The 27,898-nt window shown below is 50.1% G+C and overlaps 1 pseudogene; it reads left to right on the top strand.

Annotated features, from left to right (window-relative positions):
* Positions 1 to 1,134: 1,134 nt before the first annotated feature.
* Positions 1,135 to 27,886, top strand: LOC143637796 (protein unc-93 homolog A-like; annotated as a pseudogene).
* Positions 27,887 to 27,898: the final 12 nt, after the last annotated feature.

Genomic DNA, 27,898 nt, shown 5'->3' with positions numbered 1-27,898 from the left:
CGTCACCCACATGTGCTCCACATACTTATTATTTCATCAAACTTTCATTGTCATCAGACTAAGCTTCCAGCACCTCATCCCCTTGACTGAGGGTCATAGTTTTCAGATGGTGGCTTCCCTCAACAGTTGCCACCACATGTCCCTGACCAACGCTGGAAGGTTCACTTCATAGATCCACACTAGGTAGAGGTGACCAGGGTCACAGAGCTTTGGGAACAGTCCGCAAGCATCTAGCTTTACTAACAAATGAGTAGCAAAGGGATTTTTCCAGCTTTGGCTCTGAGGTTTGGGGCAGACTTGCCCTCTCCAATTCAGTAACTGCTGTTTGAATTTTAATTAACTAAATAAAATGCAGCTCTGAGTTCCGTGTCACAGCTCCACCTGCTGCAGGTCAGGAGCTCAGCTGTTGCATGTGGCCAGTGACTGCTGACCCGACCAGCACTGCTCGAGAAGGGACATGTCCAACCCCTTGGCTGAAGCTGTGTCCTGTGTGTAACAGGTCTTAGATTTCTTAGATAGTTAGAAGAGTGCTGTGTGGATGAAATGGGCCCATTGGGGTGCTCTGCATGTTGTAAAGAGTCCTACTCATGGAATCTTCTTAAATGGCCTCAACAGTGTAAGATCATTGGGTCTTTGCAATGCCAAGGCTAGGCCTGGGGTGTCCTCATATCAGCTCCTTTTCAGAAGTTGAACTCGGTGCCTTGGGGTTGACATTTATGCTTTGCTTTTTAGGACAGAAGAACCTTCCACATTCAGCACTGTTGACAACTTCTTTCCAGGTAGAAGGTAGGTAACATGCACATGTAGAATAGGAAGTGTATCACTTTGCCATGAGATCACACCTATCCAAAGTAATGTGAAAGTGCCATCGTGTACCGGCTGAGAAGAGCCACCCGCACTGCCTCAGAGGAAGGGGTCGAGGTGAGATGCAGGAAGGTAAATGAGTAACACACCCTGGTGCTCCGGGGCCCAGTGTGACCAAGTTCATTAACTAGTAGCAGCCTTGACGGCTAGCACACTGTGACTCAGAGGGAGGACGGCACCCTGGCTCAGGTGGCTTCCCTGTGCCGACTTGCTTCTTGCAGGGAGCTCCACCTCTATGTGCCCACTGCCAGTGGACCCTGAGCCGGCACCATGGAGAGAAGCCTGAGGAACGTCCTCGTGGTCTCCTTTGGATTCCTCCTCCTCTTCACAGCCTATGGAGGTCTGCAGAACCTGCAGGTAGGTGTGGGCCTTGGAACATGACCTTGACCTCTAAGCTTGTCCTGCCTCCAGAGCCACAGGCAACAGATAGTGCAAGGCCATTTCTTTTGTCAATGCACCCTAGACTCTCTTCACCCCGTGCCTCTGAATTCTCCAGAACAGACTGTGTTTTAATACAAACCTGACAGCGTCAGTCCTACTTACATTTCCACGGGCTGTACACTGTGTGACCCTTGGACAAGCAGAGCCAGTGTCTCGAGAGAGTGCTTTAGAGGACGATTTGCCTTTGGTGGTCAGAAGGAGACACAAGAAAAATCCTGAATTCCATGGCTCCCTGCCCCTGGCTTTGTGCTCTGTGCAGAAATAACAATCTATCAAACCTTGCTAGACCTCATCGATCCCATGCTGCCTTTAAGCAAAAGTGTGAACCTGGGCAGAACAGTCTTCCTTCTGAACTACTGATGGACTGCTTCCTCCTGAGTCCGAGTCATACAAAACCCCATGGTTTCCAGAAGGCTCTGGTGCTGGTGCCATGGACCTGGGTTGAGTCGACATGACTTCAAGTCTGATCTTTCACTGGCAGTTAGACCTTCAGAGAGTTCCATGGACTGGCAGGAGGCAGGCCATCGCTGTCCCTGAGAGCAGTTTGCTCAGTGTTGCACCTTGTGGCCAGGGCTGTCATACAATGACACCGTTTTGGAACTTCTGGTGATGACCACAGTCTCCCATGGTTTGTCAACCAGGTCAAGAAGTAGCCTCCTACTGCATGCCCAGTATTGAACCAGAGTTCAGTACTGCTCCAGCGCTGCAGGAGGATCGGCAGAAGGGCCCTCTGCTTCCACGCAGAAGGAGGCCTTCCAGCAGCTTCTCTTGGTCCTCCTCCCAGGTGCTGAGGCTGGCGGGTGTCCCCACCTCCACACTTACAGGGAGCAGGGTGCCCGTGCCTGCTGTTGACAGGCTGCTGGCCTTACGCCACTTACCTGCAGTGTCCTTAGCACAAGAGGGCCTGTTGCTAGGTTGGGGACCTGAGGTGGCCTTGAGCCCACAGGTCCTCGCACCCACACCCCTCCCCTGCCTATTCCTCCCCCTCCTTGACAGGCCGGTCTTGTTTCCACAGAGCAGCCTCTACAGTGAGGACGGCATGGGGGTGGCGACGCTCGGCACGCTCTACGGCGCTGTCCTACTGTCCTCCATGTTCCTTCCACCCATTCTCATCAAGAGATGTGGCTGCAAGTGGACCATTGTTGGCTCCATGTGCTGCTACGTGGCCTTCTCCCTGGGCAACTTCTACGCCAGCTGGTATCCGCCCTCCCGCCCACCCACCTCCTGGTTTGCAGGACTCTGGTGGCACCTGACTGCGCTCCTCTGTGCTGGTCCCTTCAGGTTCTGCGGGAGGCTGACTGGCAGCCCCCTCCCCACTTTCCCACCTGGACTTCCCTGCCTTCCCGAAGGCTCCCTCTCTTCCTCCTGACCTCCAGTGCTGACCTCTTCCTGGGATCTGTCCACGGCCCTCAGCTTCCCTTGCACCCCACGGGCTCCATGGCCCCAGTAATGGCAGGAAGAACCTCAACCTTCAGTTGAGGAGGGTGAGTCTGGGAGGCGTGGCCAGGATCAAGGGCAGGGATGCAGGGGCCACCCATTGCTTTCTGCAGGTTCACCTTGATCCCCACCTCCATCTAGCTGGGGCTGGGAGCGGCCCCCCTGTGGTCTGCTCAGTGCACCTACCTCACGGTCCTGGGGAACACGCATGCACAGGAAGTGGGCGAGCTCGGCGAGGACGTGGTGAACCAGTACTTCGGCATCTTCTTCCTCATCTTCCAGTCCTCTGGGGTGTGGGGCAACTTGATCTCCTTTCTGGTGTTTGGGCAGACTCCCACTCAAGGTAAGGGAAGAACAGGGTGTCCCTGGTGACCTCCAAGAGGGCGGACAGCACGTAGGCACTTGCCCTTGTTCCCAGAGGAGGCCCTCAGCTGGCCCCAGCTGCAGAGTCACATGCGGACCCTGCTCCTCCAAGGACAGTCAGGGTCTGAAGATCCATCTCCACACGTTGCCCCCTCCCAGGGAGCAAGGGTCCATGGAGTCATGGCTTCCTTGGGGGCAAAGAACAGGTTTGCCTGACTATTTCCTATGGAATTAATCCATGGGCAGCTTTTTAAAGTTCTGTGGCCAGTCCTACCTGTAACAAGAGGTGCACTCATGGCGGAGCCCTGCGTCACCTGCCTTAAGTGTCCCTTGCCCAGCCGTGATGTGGAACGTGACTTGCACACCACCGTGTGGAGGATCTCAGTCTGGCCAGAGGAGTTGGGCAGGAGCCGGCCCTGGGGGAAAGGCTCTGGCCTCTTGGTGCTGTCGGGTTGACCCTGTCCTGCAGCCTGGCCCAGCTCCTGCTCTCCCAGGTAGAGCCCAGCTTTGGGAAGCTGTAGCCAAACCTCCTGCTCTTTCCAGAGCACCATCATCACTGGCTACTGGCATCCCCACAGGGAAACCACAGGGGCTTGGTTCTTGCTGTCCCCCAGCAGGGAGGGCTACGTCTGGGCCCTGGCGAGTGCAGCAGCAGGCTCACTGGACATTCAGGCCTGGGAGCTGAGGGCAGGAACCCAGGGCACACATCCTCAGGGCCAGCGGGGTTTCCGCACCCACTGCCTGGTGCCCTCAGCTCTCACGGCCTTCCGTCCCTGTGCTGCACGTCTCGCCAGACAGTGCTGCGAGGTCACTGTCACGAGGCTGTGCCATGCAGACCCTGGACACCGACTGCGGTGCGTTAGGAGAGGGCACGATGTAGCCAGGCCCACGCTGCGTGTGCTCTTCCCTGTCTCGGCAGAAAGCGGATTTGACCCTCTCCCTCCCTGATGAGGGGTCTTGAGATCAGGGTGTGCCTAAGGGTGAACGTGCCCTGGTCCTTGTCAAACAGCTGGGTCCTTCCACGTCCTGCCTCAGAGGCTCCACCACCCTGCGCCCTGTTCCCATTCCGACGCCCAGGACTCTCTATCACCAGGACTCTCATAGGCTGTTTGCTCCTTGCCGCAGTCCGGCTGCAGCAGAATAAGCGGGCGGGGGGTGGGTGGGGGGGGTGGTGGTGACGAATGACTTGTGTACGTTGATGGAGCAGGAATATGAGCCGTTTATTGTAGGATAACAGAGGTATTTATACATTTTACGCAGCTTATCTTAATTAGCATAAACTAGATACAGCAGTCAACCAATCAGGAATCTCCACACTTAATGGCTCGCTTTTGTTACTTTACAAACCACTCCCTCTGGCATTTGGCCAGGAGCCATCCAGACTTGTTTACAGACTTTAACATTTCTCTCGCAAAATAACAGGTGCCAATCTGACTTGTTTACAGACCTTAACACTCCTGACCCCACAGAGGCCACCCCAGAGGAGCACCCCAAGTCTTGTGGGGCCAACGACTGCCTGATGGCCACAGCACCCACCAACAGCACCCACCGCCCCTCCCAGGAGCTGATCTACACACTGCTGGGCATCTACACCGGTACGTGTCCTGAGCCCAAGAGAGTCCCACGAAGGCCAAGCCCAGCCTCTTCCTGGGTTGAAGAGCACCTTCCCAGCTCCTAAGTGGTCCGTCTCCGTTCAGCACCCCTGCCCTGTGTGGTCTGGAGGTCTTCAGGGGCTTCTCTTTGGAAAGCAGGCCTGTGGGCCAGCGCTACCCTGCAGGGTGCCCGTGACATTTAAATCTCTTCTCATCCCCAGAGCCCCATGCACTGGCCATCAGCCACATTCCAACCAATTAAATCCCACAGTCTGTTTCTAAGGCTCCCTAGCCACACTTGGCCAGCTCACTGGCCACAGCCAGCTCACTAGGCGAGCAGCTACCACAGACCCCATCCAGGGGACCAAGGCATTGAGGACCAACTCCATCCAGGTGACCCTGAAAGGCCAGGAAGGGTTGATGGAGGTGCGACTGGGGGGACACTGTGGGCTGTCTGAGACAGGTGGTCAGACTGGTCAAGGCTACTGTGAAAGACCCAAGGACAAGGGCAGATCTGTTTCCTGGGCAGATTTTCATATCCACCTGATGTGGGGATGCAGGAAAGCTGGGTGGTGACCAGCCAGCAGGGAGCCACAACCCAGAGGAGCAGCGAGGGCCACAGGCAGCATCTGGACAGTGAGGACAAGACCAGTGGGTGTGTGTGCAGACACAGGGAGAAGTGGCTGAGGCCAACCAGCCTGCAGGCATTTGGCTTGATGGGGCAGGTGACCCTTCAGAGTGTACAGGGGACCAGATACAGGAGAGGGTCTGGGGGCATCTAGGGGCCAAGTTTGAGATCTCAGGAGGAGATGAGTTTTTAGGGAGGAAGAAGCAGGAAGGACTTCAGGGAGGACGGTCCATAGCCTGGGCGACTCAGTGCTCACAGGCTGGCCAGGGCATGGGAGCCCTGCAGAAGACGGAAGAGCAAACGGGGAGTCAGAGCACACAAGAGAGCAGAAGCAGCAGGGAGTGGGTGTGAGAGGGTCAGAGGGACCAAGAGCCTGGAGGTTCAGGAGCATGGCTGGACAGCAGAGACTGGTGACCCTCCAAGGTGTCTGAGGCCCGATGAGTGGCTGGGAAGGAGAGTGGAGGGTGTGGAGGGAGTCGGTGAGGAGCGGGCTGTGGCCTGTGCTTTCCCGTGGGTTCCCAGGTTCTGTGGGTCTGGTGCTGGGGACAGGGGTAGAGGTCAGCCAGGCCTGCGCTTTCCGCTTTCCCTGCATTTCCTTCCCTGTCCCCCACGGGAGCAGGTAGGCCCAGCTCACGGCAGTGTCCAGGCTGAGCTGAGATCACGTCCCTGCTCTGCACTCTCTAGTTGGACAACCAAGAGCAGAGACCATGGCTCCAGGACTCCAGACCTGGGGTGAACACCCTGAGAGATGGATCTGGGAGTGGACATTAGGCTCCTGGCATCCCCTGGTCTCAAGAAACTGCTCGTTCTGTCTTCACCCGGGGAAGGCCAGAGACGTGGGTCAGTCAACGGTAAGGGCAGCAGGTGGTAGCAGGATGTGGCCACAGGCCGAGTGCTGACCCAGATCTAGACGAGTGGCACAGACCACAGGAGACCACCTCGGCGCGTCCGTGGCTCGCGGCCCTCCTTCCCTCCTGCCCTGCACGGGTGGCACCCTCAGGCTATCCTTCAAGTCCTCCTTTGCCTTAGCCCCAGGTGCTGCTCATTAGATACTTGGCACCTGCAGAGCACTGTGACTTAGTGACCTCAGGCTCCCTGACCTTGTACTCATGAAGTAGTTTCTGGCAGCCAGTTTCTTTAGGGCGAGAGCGTTACCTGCACAACATCCCCCACCGCCTTGAGGGAACTGGGTCACATGGTGTCTGCACACACCTGGCTCCTAGCAAAGGTGTGTGGCTTCTGCATGCTGACCTGCCTCTCCCAAGCTCCCGTCTCCGCAGAGGAGAGGAAACCATGATTTCCCCCTGATTCACACGCAGCCAGACTCCAGGCTTCCTCTGGAGGGGCCTGTTCAGCTGGGGATGCCAGGGAGCTCCTGTGCCCCACACCCAGCTGTCAGTTGGGCGAGAGGTGAAGGCCCTGACGTGGCTGGTGAGGGCTGGTCAGCTGCAGAGCTCGGTGAGCCTCCCCAGTGCCCCTTGGTTATGAAAGGGGAGGGGTGGCGAGGTCAGAGAGACGGAGACGAATCCTTCACACCAACTTCAAGGAGGGCAGGTCTGAGATACTCGCCCTGGGAAGGAGTCCTTGCAAAGTGTTCTGAGGGCCAGCGGTGCCAGGAGGAAGGGAAAGACCAGACTCCCTCCGTCTAGCCTGTGCCACCCACACGGGGTCATCCCTGTTGCCAGAAAGCCTAGAACCAGCTGGGAGTGAAAGGGACTCTGTGGAGAGACACCACCTGCAGCAGCTTGGCCCCACCCAGAGCAGGGCTGAGGCACAGGAGGGCGGGCCAGGGGCAGGCGGGGAGGAGGGGACTCATTGGCTCCTGAGGCCTGGCACCTGGGGGTCCAGGATGCTCCCTCGGAGCGGATCCCATCACTGTTAGAAACAGCAGTATACACAGCAGCCCGCTGACGTGGTTCAGATAAAAGGCTGTGCAGCCCCTCAGCACTGTCCCTCCGCCCCAGTCTGCTTCTCTCCAGTCCTTCAGGGCACATAGGGACTAAATCCCCATGTCCCCCTTGCTGAGCACGGGTGGCGCATGGTCAGCACCTGGCTCAGCACTTGCTTTGTCTCTTCTTTACTGATCTTGGTGGCCTCTTCCACCTGGGTAATAGAGTTCTGTCCTTATCCCCTGCAGCGAACGTGACCCACTGTGATGGCATCCACTCCATTTAACCAGTTCCCACCAAAGTATTTTAGGTAAAAGATTCAAAATAAACACGAGTGTAGCACATGGTACCCTGATGGGACTTGTTTTCCTAAAAAGTCTGCTGTCGGTAGACATTGCTGCAGGAATTCAGACAGACGGTGGCCTGTTGTGTCTCCTGTGCCCGTGAAGACAGTGCGGGTCCATGGCAGGTTCCCCGTGGAAGCCTGGAGGCCCCACGTTGACCACGAGCAACATGTGTGTCTGTGTGGCTAGGCACGTGGGGTCCCAGGCTTGGCTGAGGTCTGGTGTGTCTGACGGCACCTGCGTCTAGACTGGGAGAACCTGTGGGAAGGCAGGAAGCAGTTGGGTGAGTCCTGTCCACACTGAAGCTCCCTGCCCCTCTGCCCCTTTCAGCGATTGGCGTCCTGGCCATCCTGCTGACAGCCATGTTTCTGGAAGCCACAGAGGACAGTGAATCCCAGAACGAGGCCGAGACGAAGCCACCACGCCTTGGGTCCACCTTACTGTCAACCTTCAAGCTCTTCAGGGACAAGTGCCTGTGCCTCCTGACCCTGCTGCCGATGTACAGTGGACTGCAGCAGGGGTTCCTCTCTGGAGAGTACACCAGGGTAGGCCCTGCAGAAGCTCATGCAGTCACCGCCCGACTGATGCCCCTGCCCCGTCTGCACCTGAAGGGACACAGGGTCCCAGGGCCACCTACCCAGGTCCAGGGTGGGAACAGCCCACAGAGGTGCTGGCCCTGGCAGGGCTGAGTGTGTGACTCAGCCCCAAGTACCTTCAGACCCACAGGCCCTCTCAGGTCCTGGGTGGGAGTTGACATCCCTGTCCCCACCACACTCTGGGCATTATGTAACCTTGAGAGGGCTACAATCAAGGCTGGACTGGCTAGTCTGGGTCACCTAGGCCTGCCCTCCAGGGCTTGGTCCTCCTGCCTCATTCCCACCACCCCGCCTCCCTGGCTGAGCTGCCTACCAGCACCATTGGGGCAGCTGCCCATTCAGACTGAATTTCAGATCAAGGACAAGCATCCTTGAGGGATGAGTGTGCCACAGAACTGTCTGGTGTGGTGAATTGCGTGTGTCAGTGCTATACGGAGGGCAGTCTCCGGTGTGGAGGGAGGGTCTCGAAGGTTCCAAAGAGGCAAACAGGACAACCCAAAGTCCACTTGGCCTTTGGACACCCCAAAGCCATTAGGGCTGTCTGTGCCCCAGCCCAGGTGAGCAGTCTCCATGTGGGCTGCCGTCAGCCCGGCCCTTCTCCTGGGTGTCTGCCTTGGTCCTGCCCAGGATGGCAGTGTGTGCTGAGGGTGCCCAGGGACTTCCTGTGACTGGCAGGGCAGCATCTCAGCTCCTGGCCTCTCCTGCTAGACCCCCATTTTCAAACCATCTTCTTCTGTCTTTAGGGCCAGTAGGAAGTGATGGGGTTGGTGGACGATTGTCCCTCCCAGTGCCGTGGGTCGATGCCTAGACGGTGACACCGGGCACAGAACGGGGAGGACTCCACGTAGAAGTCTGTCCACTCGCTCTCTTTTCAGCTGTGACCCTGGGGGGGATGTCCCTACGGTCACGAGTGTCGTCCCCTGTGCTGGGCCTGCAGACAGGAGTGTGCCTGCTGTCCCAGGGCCAGTGGTTCTCAGCAGCACAGGGAGTTGGGGCTGGAGCCACAGAGGAGCGTGGGCCCTGCTGACGGCCCCCTGTGCTTCCTGCAGTCCTTCGTCACCTGCGTCCTGGGCATCCAGTTTGTGGGCTACGTGATGATCTGCTTCTCTGCGTCCACTGCGCTCTGCTCTCTGTTGTTTGGGAGGCTCTCCCACTACACGGGCAGGAGAGCCATCTACGTGCTGGGTAGGTGGCCCCCTCCCAGTTCGGCAGTGGAAGGGGGGGACTGCTCAGACAGGGGGTGGGGACTGATGGCACAGGTGCCACCCAGTAGCTCGGAGGCCCAGGAGCTCCGTAGAAACATTTGACCAGGGGCCCTAGGCTCACCCTCATGAGAAGCCCCTCTGCAGTCACTGAGTCTAAGTCCCCTCAGCTTAGGAGCCACCTGAGGTCCAGAGAAGACAGCCTATAACCCCCCAGGCTGAGGCAGCTGCAGTCCACGGGACAGGTTCTCTGAGGCAGGTTTGGAGCCCAGAGGTCCACCCGGATCAGGTCGCACAATGCCCCAGCTTGCTCAAGAGACCTGCGGTCCCCTCACACTGTGGTGACGGCTAAGCAGGGGGCAGAGGAGGAAATGTGGCTCCTCTGCTGGGGTCTAAGCACTGCGTGTCCTGGCCCCTCCCTCTGTCCCAGGTGCAGCCACCTACCTCTCCTGCATCTTGGCCCTCCTGCTGTGGCGTCCACGCTCCTCCCAGATGGCAGTGTTCTTCCTGCTCCCGGCCTCTGGGGCATGGGGGACGCTGTCTGGCAGACGCAGAACAATGGTGAGTGAGCAGAGCCCAGCCCCTTGGCCCCCTCGCTCAGTCACTGGGCAGATGGCAGGGGAGAGGACAGCCGCTGGTGTGGCCGCCAGACCCCAGCCAGCCCAAGGCTCCGTCAGAGGCCAGGTGCTTGCGTGGGGGAAGGGAGAGGGAGCCCGGACTGTGAGGGCTTCTCACCGAGCTCTGGGTCTGCAGTATGTGTCTGAGTGTCTGTTCAGCTCCAGCTGTGCAGGGTGAGCCACCTGCATGGCCTGGTGGTCCCTGGGTGACCAGAAGCTGAGCAGAGGGGGAGGAGGAGAGAGGCCTGCAGGGTTTAGAGAGTGGGCCAGATACAGGCACCAGATCACAGGATGGGTGACCTTGACGCCAGGCCATGGGAAATGGTGAGGCAGACACTGGTGGTCCCGCCCCCCACCCCGGCACAGATGTGGGACAGGACCAGAATGCCAAGGAGAGGTGACAGGGTCCAGGTGCAGCCCCACAGAGCTGTCCCCAGGGACCCCTGATGTACTTGGGGGACTGGTGACTGGGAGGAAGTAGAACACCCATGATGATGGCAGGAGTCACAGGCCTCAGTCCTCATCCAGTTCGGTGGCAGGACTGGGGTCGGGGGAAGCAGCGTGGAGAGTGGAAATTTAACTCGGCCCCCACCCCCACGGTTATGGAGGGAGCCATGGCCCAGGCAGTGGAGCCCTGACCCAGACAGTGGAGCCCTGACCCAGACAGTGGAGCCCTGACCCAGACAGTGGAGCCCTGACCCAGACAGTGGTGCCCTGACCCAGACAGTGGACCCCTGACCCAGACAGTGGTGCCCTGACCCAGACAGTGGTGTCCTGACCCAGACAGTGGTGTCCTGACCCAGACAGTGGTGCCCTGACCCAGACAGTGGAGCCCTGACCCAGACAGTGGAGCCCTGACCCAGACAGTGGTGTGCTGACCCAGACAGTGGAGCCCTGATCCAGACAGTGGTGTCCTGACCCAGACAGTGGAGCCCTGACCCAGACAGTGGTGTCCTGACCCAGACAGTGGAGCCCTGACCCAGACAGTGGAGCCCTGACCCAGACAGTGGTGTGCTGACCCAGACAGTGGAGCCCTGACCCAGACAGTGGTGTGCTGACCCAGACAGTGGAGCCCTGACCCAGACACTGGAGCCCTGACCCAGACAGTGGTGTCCTGACCCAGACAGTGGAGCCCTGACCCAGACAGTGGTGTCCTGACCCAGACAGTGGAGCCCTGACCCAGACACTGGAGCCCTGACCCAGACAGTGGTGTCCTGACCCAGACAGTGGTGTGCTGACCCAGACAGTGGTGTGCTGACCCAGACAGTGGTGTCCTGACCCAGACAGTGGTGTCCTGACCCAGACAGTGGAGCCCTGACCCAGACAGTGGTGTCCTGACCCAGACAGTGGTGTGCTGACCCAGACAGTGGTGTGCTGACCCAGACAGTGGAGCCCTGACCCAGACAGTGGTGCGCTGACCCAGACAGTGGTGTCCTGACCCAGACAGTGGTGTCCTGACCCAGACAGTGGTGTGCTGACCCAGGCAGTAGAGCCCTGACCCAGGCAGTAGTGCTGGCGAGGCTCCCGGGAAGTGGCAGCTGAGGTCAGGGGTGTGGGCCTCTGTGCAGTTGGATGACTCTGCTTCCTGCAGAGAGAATGAGCAGGTTTGCAGGGAGGGCACTCGGGAGAGCAGGAAGCAGATGTTCTTGGGCGATGGGGGTGGGAGCAGGGGTGTATGTCTGGCTGGTGGTTGAAAAGGGCAGGGAGCCCTCTGGCCTGCATTTCCACCTCAGGGAAGGAGGGTGCCCCAAGCAGACAGCACTGTGTCTGCAGATCTTGCAGTGATGGGATCACAGGGCCCCTTGGAGGGACATGGCTCAGAAAAGCCCTGTCAAGGGAAGACCTTGAGATGGCACTGTTCCACCCTTACCCAGGAGACGCTGGGGCATTAGAAATTCAATAAAGAAAATCTGCAAACCAGCTACACCCCAGTGTGCCAGGTAGGGGACGGCTTTCCCCTGACACTTGGTATAAAAGTACACAGTCCCCTCAGATCCTGGACTGGACCCCAGGACAGGTCCTTTCCCATGACCCAAATGTTCTTCCTGTTCACGGAGCAGCTTCAATGCCAGCCCTGGGCTTCGGAGCTGGTCTCCTGACCCTCCCTACGACCTCAGTGGAGGCAGTGACTTTGGTGAAACCTGCACCACAGAGACAAATGTGATTTACTGAGTGACATAATCATGTCACATCTAAATTTTTAAATTTTTACTTTGAGACAGGGTCTCAGTAGGTTGCTCACAGCCTCTCTAAGTGGCCGAGGCTGGCTGTGAACCTACAATCCCCCTGTTTCAGCCTCCTGAGCCACTGGGATTACAGGCATGTGCCGCCACACCTGGCAGGAGCATCCTCTAAAATACTTCTGCACTCCAAGTCAAGGAAGGAACTGGCTAAACAGCTCCACAGCTTCCATACTGTCACTCCCTAGATGTTTAACAGGATTGTAGTGAGAATGTTTGCATTTTTCCTCCCTGAGGCACACAAACAATTGTGCTAATTCCTTTCTTTATATTGACATAGAACATACTCTCAGGCAAAAAAAAAAAAAGTCAAAATTGGGCAAAGTTACTAAGAGCCCAGGCATAACAAATGCTGAAGTCCAGTGAATGACTAGAACAAGGGACCCTTGGATAAGGGGTAGTTTCAGGTGGAATGACTTCTGTATTTTGTAGTAGGGTACATTGTTTTCTTTTCCAAACACGTAACTCCTAGGGGAGAACAGTTATTCTCATGTACTTGGTGATGTCTCCCGGAGTGTGTTTGCAGGTAGCCGTCGTGGCCAGGAGAGGCATTTTAACTCTGGGTCTCTGCTGCTGGCTCCCCTGAGCTCCCCTGAGCTCCCCAGACCTTGCCCTGCTCTAGAAGGCACAGCCCCCCATCCAAGGTGGTGCATAGCTATATTCCCAGCATCTCAGGAGGCTGAGGCAGGAGGATCACCAGCTCAAGGCAGCCTCAGCATCTCAGCAACACCCTGTCACAGGGCTTGGGAAGACCCAACTTCTCCATGCTGGTGGGGACTCCCCTCTGCGTGGGAATATCAGGAGAGGGGGAGGAGCAGGGGGAGGGGGAGGGCTGGCAGAGAGACTAGAATGTGTCTAGGCAGGAGGGGGAGGGAGGTGTCGAGGCTGTCAGGATGGCCTCGTGCATACTGGGAAGGCTCTGTGGCAGCTCAGGGGCTAAGGGTGGTCTTTGTGAAGAGGGTGGGAGAAGCAGCAGGCTGGGCGGAGCTGGACAGTGACCTGGAGACACTGGGGCAGGTCCTCATGTCATCTTATAAGCTGGCCTCCCAGAGGCACCTGCTCCTCTGTCCTGTCCCAGAGATGGGATTCTAGCAGACCTCATGTAGGTGTGTCCAAAATCACACCCAGAGGGACAGGAAGCTGAGTGGCTGACTTTCATCTGCAAGCTTTTATCAGACTGCGTGAGTTTGCAGCAGCTGCCAGTCCCACCGTAGCCAGGGGACTTGACAGCACTCACGTTTGTGGGGGCCTGAGTTGGACAGCCAGTGTGGTCAGGGCTGCTGCCCGCTGAGGCCCGTCTCTGAGCTTGCAGATGGCCTCCCTCCCCATGTCCTCAAAGTGATACTTCTGGGAGTCTGTGGCCTGATTTCCTCTGCTGTAAGGACACTGCCCATATCTGATTAGGGCTACCTAGGTGGTCTCATTGAACTTAGTAATCTCTGCCAAGACCCTGTCTCCAAATAGGAGCACACTCTGAGCTACTTGGGTTAGGACTTCAAAATAAGGATCCTGGGAGAGGTTAAGTGGTCCCAGCCCTGGGAAGACAACGTAGTCTCCATCCACCTAGTCAGGCCCTTCTGATCTATACCAGCCCCGTGGGGCCCTTAATCAGCACCGGTCCTGTGAGGCCACTTTAATGAGGCTTTCCTGGATTCGTATTGATCAATCTACCCCCATCCTACCAGGACACCGTGACCTATCCCCATCCAGGGAGCCACGTTACCCCATCCCAATCCTCGGCAGCCTTTCTCATCAGCACCGTCCTGTGAGGACCTCCTATCCACACGAGCTCCTTCACCAGGCCAGGGGCCTTCCACCCCGGATCTGTTGGTGGAATTCTTCTGCTCTAAGTTCTCAGGATAACCCCCAAACATGTCTACTTCTGTGTGACCATTAAGAATGAGATCATGCCAGGCGGGGTGGCGCACCTCTGTGATCCCAGTGGCTTGAGAGGCTGAGGCAGGAGGATCGCAAGTTCAAAGCCAGCCTCAGCAGAAGTGAGGTGTTTAGCAACTCAGTGAGACCCTGTGTCTAAATAAGATCAAAATAGGGCTGGGAAGTGGCTCAGGGGTTGAGTGTCCGAGAGTTCAATCCCTGGTTACCTCCCTCCAAAAAAATAAAATAAAACTTTCATAGAATAAATAAAAAAAACACTTAAGATGTTAAGAAAAAGAGTGACTTAAAGGGAAAAATCCTCCAAGGATTGGAATGAAAATCCCAGATGTAGGAGTCGCCTTACTGCTGCCCTCTGAAAACTCAGCGCTTCGCTCCTGGCTTGGCCAGCTCCTCAGCAGCTTCCCAGAAGGTCCCTGAGTGAAGCAGCCAGGCTGGGCCCGGCCTCGCTGCCTCCTGGCTGGGGAGGGTGCTGTCCCTGGCCAGGCCTGGCTGTGCAGCCCCCTCTGTCGGCTGGGGTTCCTGGTCTGTAGGGAGGGCTGGTCGGAAAGTCCAGTTCTGAGGGGACTGGGCAGCGGCAGAGCGCTCTGTCGCCGACGTCCTCCTGGCGCTGGGTCGGCGCAGGTTTTCACGCCGCCTCCCCTTGCAGCTCTCTTTGGCACCCTGTTCGAGAGGAACAAGGAAGCGGCTTTCGCCAGTTATCGCATGTGGGAGGCCCTGGGCTTCGTCGCCGCCTTCGGCTACAGCTCCTTTCTCTGTGTCAGTGTCAAGCTCTACATCCTGCTGGGCGTCCTGGCAGTGGCCATGGTCTCCTACGGGACTGTTGAGTACCTGGAATCCAGGAGCCCGGTCAAGACCCTCACGGCCACACAGACCAGCCAAGCAGTGGAGGAAGAGACGGGGAAAGCGATGTGACAGCAGTGGGCCATGGTGAGGGACTTCCACCACCCGAGTTCCAAAGGGGTGCGGCGAGCCAGCTGAACGCAGGGAGGCAGCCTCCTGAGCCCACAGAGGGTCTCCACATTCACATGGCAGATTCAGCACTTGCTTCCTGTCCGATGCTTATCTCCCAGAGGCTCGCACACCATCAGGAACCGGGCCGCCCTGAACAGGGCCATGCACACACCTGGACCTCCTGGGTAAAGAGGTGCTGGACTGCATTGCACCTGCAGTGCAAGGGGTTTTGACCTCCGCCTGGATAGAAAGGTGCAGCTCTGGGGGTGGGCGTCACCTGATGGGGTTGAATCACACCCCCTGTGGGTTGTCAGCCTATCCTTTGCCCTTTTGTGGATAGAATGTTCCATGGGTTAGCCCCCCCCATTAATAAAACCCGGGTTTGAGGCAGGCTCCCACTCTGTCTTGCCTGTCTTGCCTCCTTGGTGGGAGCTGGGTCAGAGAGGCCATCGCTGAACCCAAAGAAAGAGATTTCTCTGTCATTGCGTCGTGCCAGCCCAGTTCACCTGCAGGACCCTGAATGTTTAGTCGTGTGTTGTGACAACCGGGGAAGTGACTGGGCGTGCTGCAGACCAGTGGAATCATCCAGAATGCCTCCAACTGGGCAGGGACAGAGGACCTTGCCATGCCTGAGCTGGGCACACAGGTGTCTGTCACTCCTTCCTGGGTGCACTGTCCCTTACGTGTCTCCTCCTTGCCGCGGGCAATGCTGTCCACACTCTCTCCACACTGTCCTTCTTGGTCCCAGTGGTCCTGTGTCCTTTCACCTTTGCCCAGGCCCCGCCCCCTGCCCCCTTGAATTTGTGCCCGGGCTCCAGGTGCCCTCTGTGCAGACGGCTCACCACGCCATCACACACGGTTGGCAGGAGCGTCTCCAGTGGAACTCGGCGTCCCAGCGTGTAGTGTGCCCTCCAGCAGCTGCCACGCCATGGCAAGTGGAGAGAAGGCCATCCCAAGAGCCCTGATGCGTTCCAGCCACGGGCTCCCTGCATCCATGGTCCCCTCCCCAGTGCTCCCTGAGCCCCGTGACAGACGGTGGCCTCTGTCTGCAGATGAAACAAGGGCAGATGCTGGGGTGGACCTTCCTTCTCCAGCCAGCACTGGCCAAGAGGGCACAGGCAAATAAATACATCCTGCACTGCCACACGGGACGTTCATGGCCCCTGGAGTGTCACTTTGCCCCAAGCTGAGCTTGGCACCCCCCCTGCAGAATTCCCCGTGTCCCTCGTGTCCGGGAGGCAGAGCTCTTCCTGCTGTCTCCAGGCTCAGCCTGGCTCTGCCACCTGCCGTGAGCTGTGGTTCCCTCTCCTCTGGCCCGTGGGGTGGCCTCGGACTCCCTGCTCCCTGCAGGGCCCCTCTGCTCACTTCCTGCCCGCCTGCCCTCTCACTGGTCTTACACCTACCATTTTCCCTGCAACCTGGGCTACTAAACAAGAGGATCGTGCTACAGCCCAAGCCCACGGAGGGCTCTCCTGTCCACCGCTCACCGTCTGGACTCCTGCCCAGGAAGCACCAGGTCTGAGTGATCAGATGCTCCCTTAGGCCAAACCCGGCCAAACCTCATCCTCAGAATTTCTCTTAGACGTTTTTTCCTTCCCTCCCAGCACCTCTGCTCTCCCCTTTCAGCCATCCCTTGCAGGCCCCCCCACGCACCCTCATTTGTAAGGTCCCTGACTGACCGTGGCTCCTACACGTGGAGCTTGGTCGGGAGGAGCCGAATCTGGCAGCCTGACTTGTCAATCCTCGCCTAAGGGACGCTCGGGGAGCCCACAGACACGTCTGATGCTCTGGGCGGCCTGTCGTGAGCTGAGTGAGCCTCATGGGTGGACGGACATGGCCTGGAGGATGAAGCCGAGAGGGGTCAGTCCTGCTGCTGGAGGCCACCCCCTACTCTCCCTGAGCCTAGGATGGTGCTGGACAGTGCTCCCTCCCACACACTTCACTCAATGACCCAGAGTGGACATTGGAAAATCAGGAGGAGATATGCAGAGAAGCCCAGTCTCTAACAGCAACTTAAAATTATAAATAACATAGCTAACATATATAAAATTAACATCATAGCTCCTCTTGCCTTAGCCTCCCACATTGCTGGGATTACAGGCAAGCACCACCATGCCCAGAGAGGTAAGCAGCTTTCCTTTGCCATGTCTACCCCACCATGAAGTGCAGCCTCACCACAGGTACAAAAGCAATTGAGCCAATCTTTACTCTGTATAAAGTTATTACCTCAGGTATTTAAATAACGACTGAGAACTAACATTACTGGCAATCAAAGTATGCACTAACAGGATGAATGGCAGGAATAAAACAAAAATAAACAGACTTAGAGGTCATTTCTAGGTTTCTTTCCTGGAAAGTCCAAAGGTATAGAAACAAACTATGAAGGGAGAGAAGAAGAAAAACCAAAAAGTGAAAAATGATAATACTGTCATTTTGAACTATTTGAATGCTTCAACTTTGCATATATTGTAATCTACGGTAAGAGCATTTGTATCTTCTTTTTTAAAAATATTCTTTATATGCTTCAATGGTTTTCTTAGTGATAGGTAACTATGAGGCACACAATAAATATTTGGTGAATAAATGAGCAATGTCAATTTTTACTGACTTATCATTTTATTAATATCTCTTTTATTTAAAAATGTCTATAAATCTTGACACTTATAATATAACCTAACTCAATTAGCAAAAGTTGAGAAGACTAACAATATCAAATATTGGAGAGGAGAAGGATCAACTGCAATGCATACATGACAGAAAGAGTAAATCAAAATGACCACTTTGGAAATGAGTATGGTCAACTGCAATGATAAGTTTTTGATGTGCATTATGTGGTATATGTTTTATATCTTAAATATATGTTACACCTAGTCTTATGTAGCAATTATTATTTTTAGTGATTATAAAGCAAAAATGTTCAAAAAAATTTGTAGGCTGATTCTTAAGTGTGTTACAGCATGGGATTCAGATTTTTGCTTTTTATCCTATTATACAGCCTACAAATAACTTTTTAAGGGGAAAAAACACTGAGTTATACATAGACAAAATTTGTAGGTCCTACCCTAGAGAAATGGCAATGTTAATAACAACTAATAGCATCATATGACAGTGGGACATTCAAGATTATAACGACTTTGCTGGATTCATTTCTTGTTTTTACTTCATTAACTTTTTTTCCTCATCAAAGTACTCTGAACAATGAACTTAGTTTGTCCAGCATATGGGAAGAATTAGACAAAAAATCTTTTATTTCACATTGTCATGCCCCAAACAATCTTTTTGTTTAGCCAGAATACTGGCTTTGTCCTCAAATTTACCAGGGACAAGCAGAGGGGGTGGTTTGTGACAAATATCAATTCAAGTGTTTTTGTTTAGTTTTTCTATGTAATTTTGCAGCATTTTTCTTTCTCTTTTTTTAGCAATTTCATTACAAAGAACTTTTCTAGAACTTTATGTGGTCTGCTTGTGACACAAAACATTTGCTCTTTGACTCAGTGTGATCAGCCGAAACTATTGACCTAGATATTGAGCCAATTATTTCTCATCTCCTTTTAAGAGGTTTTGTCACTAAGCTATAAGGTCCATCTAATTCACCTTCCTGGAGTGTCCTAGCCCATGAGCCATTATACCTGCCAAGCTTTCTTTGTATATCCATCTGTCTCCCTTAGGAAATCACTCAATGATAACATTTCACTATCATATCACATGAAAAGCAAAGCTGTTTTTAACAATGTAACACTTTTAGTGGCAATGATCATCACATCCATGAACTTTAAATATCCATTTTTCTCTTATAAATGTAAGTTTTGTGTCCTCACATTCTTTGGGTGATATCTGAAGATTTTTATGTTCCTAAAATCAGTGAATAGCTGAGAAAAACATTTTCCAACAATACAAATCTGCCATAGTTACTTAGGAATTAAAAGAAATTCAGAGAAATTTCTACTTTATTAACATATCAAAAAAAATTTTTATTCACTGTAGGAAAGAAATCAATACAAGAATTGCAAAGAAATCTAGCAAGTAGAAGTTTACCTAGAAATGTAAATATTCTAAATGTCTTAGAGAGTCCTGTTTCTTATAATTTCTATGCCCTGCTCCCACCATCATCTCTCGCTTTGTCTCATTCAAATGACAGAAGTAAAGTGAAGATATTAATTCTACAAGTTAACAAATGAAAAGTCAATAAATGTTTCCTGAATAATATAGTAGGATTAAAAAAAACAAAAATCTGAATCCCATGAAGGAACATGCTTAAGAATCATAATTTTCTTTAAGAAATCCTGCCATGAAGATTCCTATCTCTAGCATCTCTGTAACCAATGATCATTTAGCCTCCAAAAATAGAAAATGCATCACCACCAAGGGAGGCCTATTCCATCATTAGCCAGCTCTACTGGTTAGAAAATTATGTTAGAATTCAATTTACTACTTTGTAGCTTTCCTACATTTGCTCTGTGTCTATTAGAACAACAAGCCCATCCTTAGATTTACTTAAGGATTTTTAATGCCTGTTTAAAATATCCCCTTAGGGGATGGGGATACAGTTCAGTGGTAAAGCATTTGCTTAACATGTGCTAGGCCCTGAATACCATCTCCAGCACTGCAAAAAATTAAAATATCCCCTGTTACTTTTTTACTTCACTAAAACATTTCCCAGAAGATAATTTTCAGGTTTTTTTCTCCAAAGAGGTTTCCAAGTTTTCCTACAGCATAGCATTTTGTCAGTGTAACACTAAAAATATGGTACTCAGAAGCAGATGTAATATTTTGGATGTTAGCCATTTTATATACCATAGACTTTAAATTTCTATTACTGCAACCAAACACAATTCTAACGCTTGTATAATTCAAGGATTGTTCATTTAGCAAATATTTATCACTGGGCATGGTGGTGCATGCCGGTAATCTCAGAAACTCAGGAGGCTGAGGTAGGAGGATCACAAGTTTGAGGGCAACCTCATCAACTTAGTGAAGCCCAAAGCAACTTAACAAGACTCCATCTCAAAATTAAAAGGGCTGTGGTATAGCTCCATAGTTGTAAAACCCCTGGGTTCAATGCACAGTATAAAAAAATGATTCACCAAGTACCTACTAAATGCTAAGTTTTAGCTAGGCCTTGGGAATTTAAAATCAAAGAAGGCTTCCTTCCTTCCCTCCTACAGCTGCATTGCCCTATTAACTCATGAGGGTTTATGATTAGTACTTCTGCATATGTATTTCTGCAAGCTGATCACTACCTCTATCCATTGCTATGCAGAGAAATTTACTCCCAAACTGTGAAGTTCACTGACTTTAATCACAATGTTCCTTTTTTAATGGGAAATTTTTATTCTCCTTTTCCAAACTATATAGTCTGCTTGTTATCCCTTTCAACTTGTATGAGGATGAGAAAAAAAGTTCTATTTTTTTTTTTCTTGAATGGCCTTTGCAAATAGGACATTTGGGACAGACACCTCTCTGCTCTCCTTAAGTCATGGTGGGCACAATGGTTATTACCAGATCAGAACACATCACTGCTGTCACTCACCCAACATAGTATCAGTTGCTTCACAAATCATATCAAGGGCTTCACCAAGCATACCAAGAGCTTTACTCAGGATGCACTGTGAGCATATTTTTCTGATTTACCACGTTAAAGATTCCATTATGAATGAATATAAGGTTTCTTATGTCTTGTTCTCAGTAAACTCATATTGTGATGTCAAGTTCTCCAAAGTTCTTCTAAATACTCACAAATGTTTTATTACTTCACTCTATAATTTTTCTAGGTATTGAGATTATGTTTTCAGGTCTATTGTTTCCAAGTTCCCTCTTTTTATCTTCTGGAAATTAAGCCATTGATTCACAGATTTCTGTCACTTTTCATCCCCCATCCTTCCCCTTTCTCCCAATTAGCAAGAAAATAATGATTCTTCCTATGGAACTAGGCACTTACTAATGCTAAAAATGAAGACAGGCTCACAGTGAGAACAGAAATGACTGAAAGGAGATGCTTCTGCATGGTCACACCTGAGGTTTTCAGATTCCTTTCAGTTCCCTTATGATTCTTCAAATGAAAGACTACTTACTAGTACTTAATGGTAGTTCAATGACTGAAGAAGACAAGATTGAAGTGCCTCTGGTTGCATAAAAGAAATACATCACAGCATGGTGGTGAATGTCTGTAATCCCATACGTTTGGGAATCTGAGGCAGGGAGATCACAAGTTCAAAGTCAGCCTCTGCAACTTAATGAAGCCCTAAGCAACCTATCAAGACTTTGTCTCAAAATAAAAATAAAAAGGGCTGGGAATGTGACTCAGTGGGTAAATACACCTGGATTGAAAGAAAGAAAGAAAGAAGGAAGGAAGGAAGGAAAGAAGGAAGGAAGGAAGAGATTGATTTTCGACATACTTTTAATATGTGCATGAATCTCACCTGAGGATCCTGTTTAAACTGCAGATCCTAGATCAGTGGGTATGTGATAAGCCCAAGAATCTGCCTTTCTGATGATCTTGTAAGTTGATGCCCAGATTTTTACCCACAGACTACACAATGGAGTAGTTATGGGATATGGACAGCCTCTCAAAGCTGGAAAACATGAGGACCGAGTATTTATTTATTTATTTATTTATTTATTTTGATACTGGGGATTAAACCCAAAGGTGCTTAACCACTGAAGTACATCCACAGCCCTTATTTATATTTTATTTAGAGACAGGGTCTAGCTAAATTGCTAAGCTGGCTTGGAACCTGCAATCTTCCTTCTTCATCCTCCTGAGCTGCTGGGACTACAAGCAGAACCCAGTTTTCTTCCACAGCCTACACAAAGGAATGCAGTCCTACTTATATCTTGATTTTAGCTCAATGAGACTCATTTCATACTTCTACTGAATTGTAAAATAACATATTTGAGTTGTTTTAATCCAATATATGTGGTAATTTGTTATAGAAGCAATAGAAAACTAATAGATTCTCCATACCACATGTTTTTACTGAATAAAGAGCTAACTCAAATTGTCTACATAATATCATGAGTTTCTCTTTTTAAAAATTAGATAAGATTTGAGTGAAACTTTTGTCCTCTGAATTGCTACTTTATTTTCAAGCTTCAAAACTATAAGGAAACTCATTTTATGTAAGAGTCAGTGGTGCATGTGTATGACAATATAATATACTTTATTGCACTAACTGAGCATCTGGAATTTGTTTAAAAAGTACTCAAAATTAGTGGTTTTCATTTTTATTTTAGAGTAAGATTTACTACTTAAACTAATTAAGTAGAGTCGACTTTTAAGTGTGAAATTTTGTTGGTTTTTTATGTGTTCAGAATGTGTCACCATTAGTGCTTTTAAAAAAAACTAATTGAAAACCTATAAAATGATTTTTTTTTGTTAAAATTTTTCTCCTTGTGGTATTTAAAGAAAGTTCTGCCACATTTACCACCAAAATAAGTTTAAATGTCAGCATAATAACTTTTTAATAAACTCTAAATTAGTTATAATCTTGGTTGAAAGGAATCAGTACAAATATTGCAATGAAAAACATCAGGAATTGGGCCCCATACATGCACAATCTTTAAACTCTCAGAGAAGGGGGAAGGGATGTCAATAAAAGTATTCTGAAATTTTATGTTTCTAAATAATGGAAGTTTCATTATGCAACAAAGTGAAAATTACCTAAAAATAAGTGCACATAATTTAATGACAAAATCTCTGCATCTCAAGTATGAAGTTGCTAAAGAATATAAAAATATGTTGATATAAAGATAAAGACTTATAAATGAGCTTAATCTATTCAGATATAGTGGCCTCTTCTTTCTACAACATTCAACAACCTCTGTTCTAGAAAGTTGACTCCAGGAAGCAACAGGACTAATTTCCAATGTAAAATGTTCAACAATAAAGAATATCACACTGTTTTCATCCTCCAGTGGGAGAGGAGATCAGAAAAAAAATGTGAGATCAGAATGAGAAGAGCCTCAGTAGATACCTAAATGGAAAGAAAATCAGGGAAGGGTTCCAGTATCACAATAAAACAATAGTTAAAGCAGCATGGAACTTTCATCATAAGAAGGTTTGAAGTTGCAAACAACAGAAACCAACACCGACTTTGCGAAAATGGGTATTATTTGAGAACTTACAATGTTGTTCACAATTCTTTGCATTGGAGAGCAGGAGGAAATGAGGGCAACAAAGCAAGGCCAACTTCCAGAACCATCCATAAAAGTCACCACTGCTTCTGTCACTAAAGGTTGGAGACAGGTCTGCCATAGCTTTTGGCACTGAACATCGAAAGCCATAGTAATATTGTAGTAAAACCATAGTAACACTGCTAGAAACAGTATTACTGCCACTTCTGCTGACACTATTCATCTCCAAAATGGATTTTCCCCAAATCTTACTCCTTTGAATCAGTAACTTCTTATGCAAAATCAAAAGAGGTTATCATTCCAACCAGACTGGCAGTCATCAAAAACACAAATAATAATTAATGTTGACAAGGATAGGGGAGGAAATGAACTCTTAAACATAGTTGGTAGGAATACAAATTAGAACAAGTGTGGAGGTTCCTCAAAAAACTAAAAATAAAATTACCATGTGATCCAGTTATACCAATCCAGACATTTACACAAAAGAATCAAAGTTAGCATACTTTACAGATACATGCATACCTATGTTTATAGTGGTACAATTCAGAATAACCATGATATGAAATTAGTCTAGATATCTGTGAAGAAATGAATATATAAAGAAAATATGATGTATATATACATAATGGTGTTTAATTCAACTGTAAAGAAGAATTAAATCCTGTCATTTACAAGAAAATGGATGGATATGAAGACCATCGTGCTAAGCAAAATGTCAGATTCAAAAGTATTATATATTTTCTCCCATATGAGAAATTTAAAGGAAGAGGTGAAGGGGGACATCATGAATGTAAAAGGGAAACTAACTGTAGAGAAAGGGGAGGTATAAGGGAGAGTAAAAGGTGGTAGTAGGAAATTCATCTGAGCAAACTATGTTATAAGCATTATGAATATGCCACAATGAAATGCAATATTCTGAATAATTAATATGAAACATGAAAAAAGTTAGAAGAGGTTCTGTATTTGTCTAGGTTGTAGAATAAAGGTTATGTGCTCACATCATATATCTCTGGGGATACAAATATCAAGTATGAGAATATCTATTATACAAGACAGATTCTATCTGTCACCAACACTAGAGTTATCCCCTTGTTATCCACAGGGTTGGCTTCCAGGACACCTCTATACACACAATCCCACCTTCATGCCCCCTGTGGAGCCCAAAATTTGTAGATGTTCAAGGCCCTTATATAACATGGCATAATATTTGCATATAACCTATGCACATCCTCCTGGACATTTAAATCATCTTTAGATTATTCATAGTACTTAATGCAATGAAAATGCTATCAAAGTAGCTGTTATCCTGTGTTGTATGGGAAATAATAACAAGGAAAAATGTCATTATATATTTGGTATAGATACAATTTTCCTTTTTCCGAATATTTTCTATGTGTAGTTGATTGAATCCACAGATGTGAAAGGCCTACTGTAAGATATGGAGGGCCTACTGCAATTATGTGTGGAATCCCAGAAATATAAAGGGACTTAAAGTGTTGGTCAACCCTAGCCTCTCAAAAAAGGTATTATCCATTACAAGCAATCTGAATTAAATGAAAAGAAGCATGGGATTCAGTTAGTGTTGCTTTCCTTCAAATTAGCTACAAGTTTTTGGAGTAAGAGATGGTGAAAAGACTCCTTCTACTTTTCCACTGACTCATTCTTACACTCACTACCTGAAGTACAAGAACATCAGATTGTACCTATGTGTCAACCCCCGTGATGATTCTGAATACAAGATTAAGTATAATAACAATTACGGATTTACTGAATATTAGTAGATTTTTTTTTTTTATTTTTAAGAGCACAAATAAAAATTTTACTATCTATCTTTATGGTAAAAAATAACAAAAAAAGGGCTGGGGTTGTGGCTCAGTGGTAGAGCACTTGCCTAGCATGTGTGAGGCACTGGGTTCAATTCTCAGCACCACATAAAAATAAACAAATAAAATAAAGGCATTGTGTCCATCTACAACTCAAAAAAAATTTTTTCAAATAACAAAAAATTATAAATTAATTATGACAGTATCTTTAGCATACAATTTTGGTGCATTGTCTTCTCCATTTAATGGTTTATGAAAATATTGAAAAACACTGTTAGTTGCTTATAAAATTCTTTTATTCCATCTTCATAAACAACTTTATGAGGAAAATGGAACAGACTTGTTGCAGTTAGAGACTTGCTGAGGATTACACAAACATAGCAGAACTAAGGCCTCACCCAATTATATCTTAATTTCAAGTTCCAACTCCTAATTCCAAAGTTCAGCACTGATTAAAACGTGCTATAGGGAAGCCCAGCAAAGTTTATCTTTCCCATTTTGTTTGATTCATTATTCTCTCCTAAGTATTAAAATTAATTATATCAAAACTTTAGGGGGAAAAAAGTCTGAAATTGCAACTGGAAGTACTTACATAATTGTAAACCCCTGTGAGCTTTTTGAGACCTTGGAAAATATTTTTGTAGAATTCCTATCTAAATAATTTGACTTCAAATAAATTATAGAGGGCTGGGGATGTGGTTTAGTTGTCAAGCACTCCTGGGCTCAGTCTTCAGCATCAAATTAATTAATTAATTGCAGATCTAATAGGTCACTGTAAAATTAGCAAGGTATTGATGAAGATTATAATAATGGGTAGAAAAGAAGTATTTGTGTGTTTATTATCTAGTCATGTGAAGTCTCACATTGTCCAGATGTCACCTCTTACTGTTCAGAGCTATGAACCATCCTCTTATGTTCTTTGTTCTCAACTGTGCTAATTTCACTATCTCCTACTGTGAGACTGTTATTATCCAATGTCATGGCTCATCAGAACCTGTTTGTGTTGAAACAATGCACATCTTACCTATGCAGCTCCCTAATACTATTTGCTGAATGCTGGTTACATCATTACTGATGATTCCGAAATATCCCTCATACTGCCCATGGATATTTTCATCCAGCTGCTGATTTTTCTTCTCAAAGAATAATGATGATTAACAAATATTGTCTTATACAGAGGAGGAAGGAAATCTGGACAATACTTCATTTATGGGCCACATTAAATTTATCTTTCAGAATCTTACAAAATATATGCAGAACAGCACATCGTCTAGTAACGTTGACTGCATGGTGCCCTCCTCATACCACCTCACCAAGAAAGACAAGGAAGGGACCCATGGGTGAAATGAGAAGAATGTTCATATTTAAACAGGAATATGAATCCTATATCCCTCATGGCTTAAGACCAACCCAAGAGAGCATATTCTGGCAGCACTAACATTGCATAAAGATCTCAGAATCCCTGAAGATTGCACAATGCATAGTTATAAGCCTGAAAAGGAGTGGGGTTGGCCACCCTGGGTGCCATTGATGGGGATGGGGAAGTATGGGGAAGGAAGCCTGCAAACCCACCCTACTACTAGTTGTTTACTTTTGTACTTTTTTTGCCTTTTTGCTGCCTCATCTATGTCATTATACCTGACTTAAACTCTAAAGAGAATTTATATGAGTGAGGAGTCCTGAAAGTCACGAATTCTCTGTAAATACATCTACTCTGGTCTTGGTAAATTTGAGGATATTATGTGACAATTTTTCCTAGTTCTTTTGACCCTCAGTTTAAATATCTGTTCCTCTGGTTGAATTACATCTAAAATTTAGCAACTGATTAATATCTTGCAATGGTCATTGTTTTGACAAATGCCTGTATGATGCTGCCTCAAAAGCAAATTACTAGTTAAACAAAGTATTGGATAAAATACAAAAATAAAGAAACACAATCTCCTAAGTATTTGCTGAGTAATCTTGCGGTCGCCGGGCCTGCCAGCCTAGCTGAGCGCCCCGCGGGGCTGGGTGGGGGGGGCGGGCTGAGAGCTACTGCGCCTGCGTGGTGGGCGGTCTCGGGGAGCAACCGCCGCCTGCACCGCCTGCGCCAGGCACCGCCTGCCCCGGCACCGCCTCGGACCGGCACCGCCTGCGCAGCCACCGCCTCCGACCGGCACCACCTGCACGGCACCGCCTGCGCCGCCACCGCCTCCGACCGGCACAGCCTGCCCCGGCACCGCCTCCGACTGGCACCGCCTCCGACCGGCACCGCCTGCACCGGGCACCGCCTGCGCCTGGCACCGCCTCCGACCGGCAACGCCTCCGACCGGCACCGCCTGCCCCGGCACCACCTGCCCCGGCACCGCCTCCGACCGGCACCGCCTGCCCCGCACCGCCTGGCACCGCCTGCCCCGGCACCGCGCTGCGTTCCGCCTCCGGTTAACATGGAGGCAGAGCTGGAACGTGCGGCTTTCCTCAGCAAGCTGTGGAGGAAGCCCACAGCAAGGAGCCAGGTATGGTCGGGGCACCGCGGCCTCCAAACCGCCTCCCCCCTCCCTCCCGCGGGGTTGTCTCTCGCGGGCCCGCGGCGCTCAGCGGCTGTGAGGCACCACGCGGCCTTGGCGCAGCCTCTGGAGGAGCCTGGTGTTGCTCAGGAGGGGCCTGGGCCCAGCGGCACCGTGCGCTCCCCGCGGGCCTCGGTGGGGGAGGGGCGGCCCGTAACGGTCCCGCCGGGTCGCGTTCCAACCGGCCCCGCGCAGCCTAGGCAGAGGAGGTACCTAGGGCGCGGGAGCCACGTTATTGCCCACTCGTCCTCCATCGGCTTGGGGAGGGATAGGAATCGGAGATCCCGGCCGGGTCTGGGCGCGGGGTTGGCTGGGGCAATCTGAACCCTAGGACGT

The sequence above is a fragment of the Callospermophilus lateralis genome, chromosome 6 (genome assembly GCF_048772815.1).
Source record: "Callospermophilus lateralis isolate mCalLat2 chromosome 6, mCalLat2.hap1, whole genome shotgun sequence".
Classification (NCBI taxonomy): Eukaryota; Metazoa; Chordata; class Mammalia; order Rodentia; family Sciuridae; genus Callospermophilus; species Callospermophilus lateralis.
Note: the sequence above shows the minus strand (reverse complement) of the source record. Positions and strands in the feature narration are given on the sequence as shown.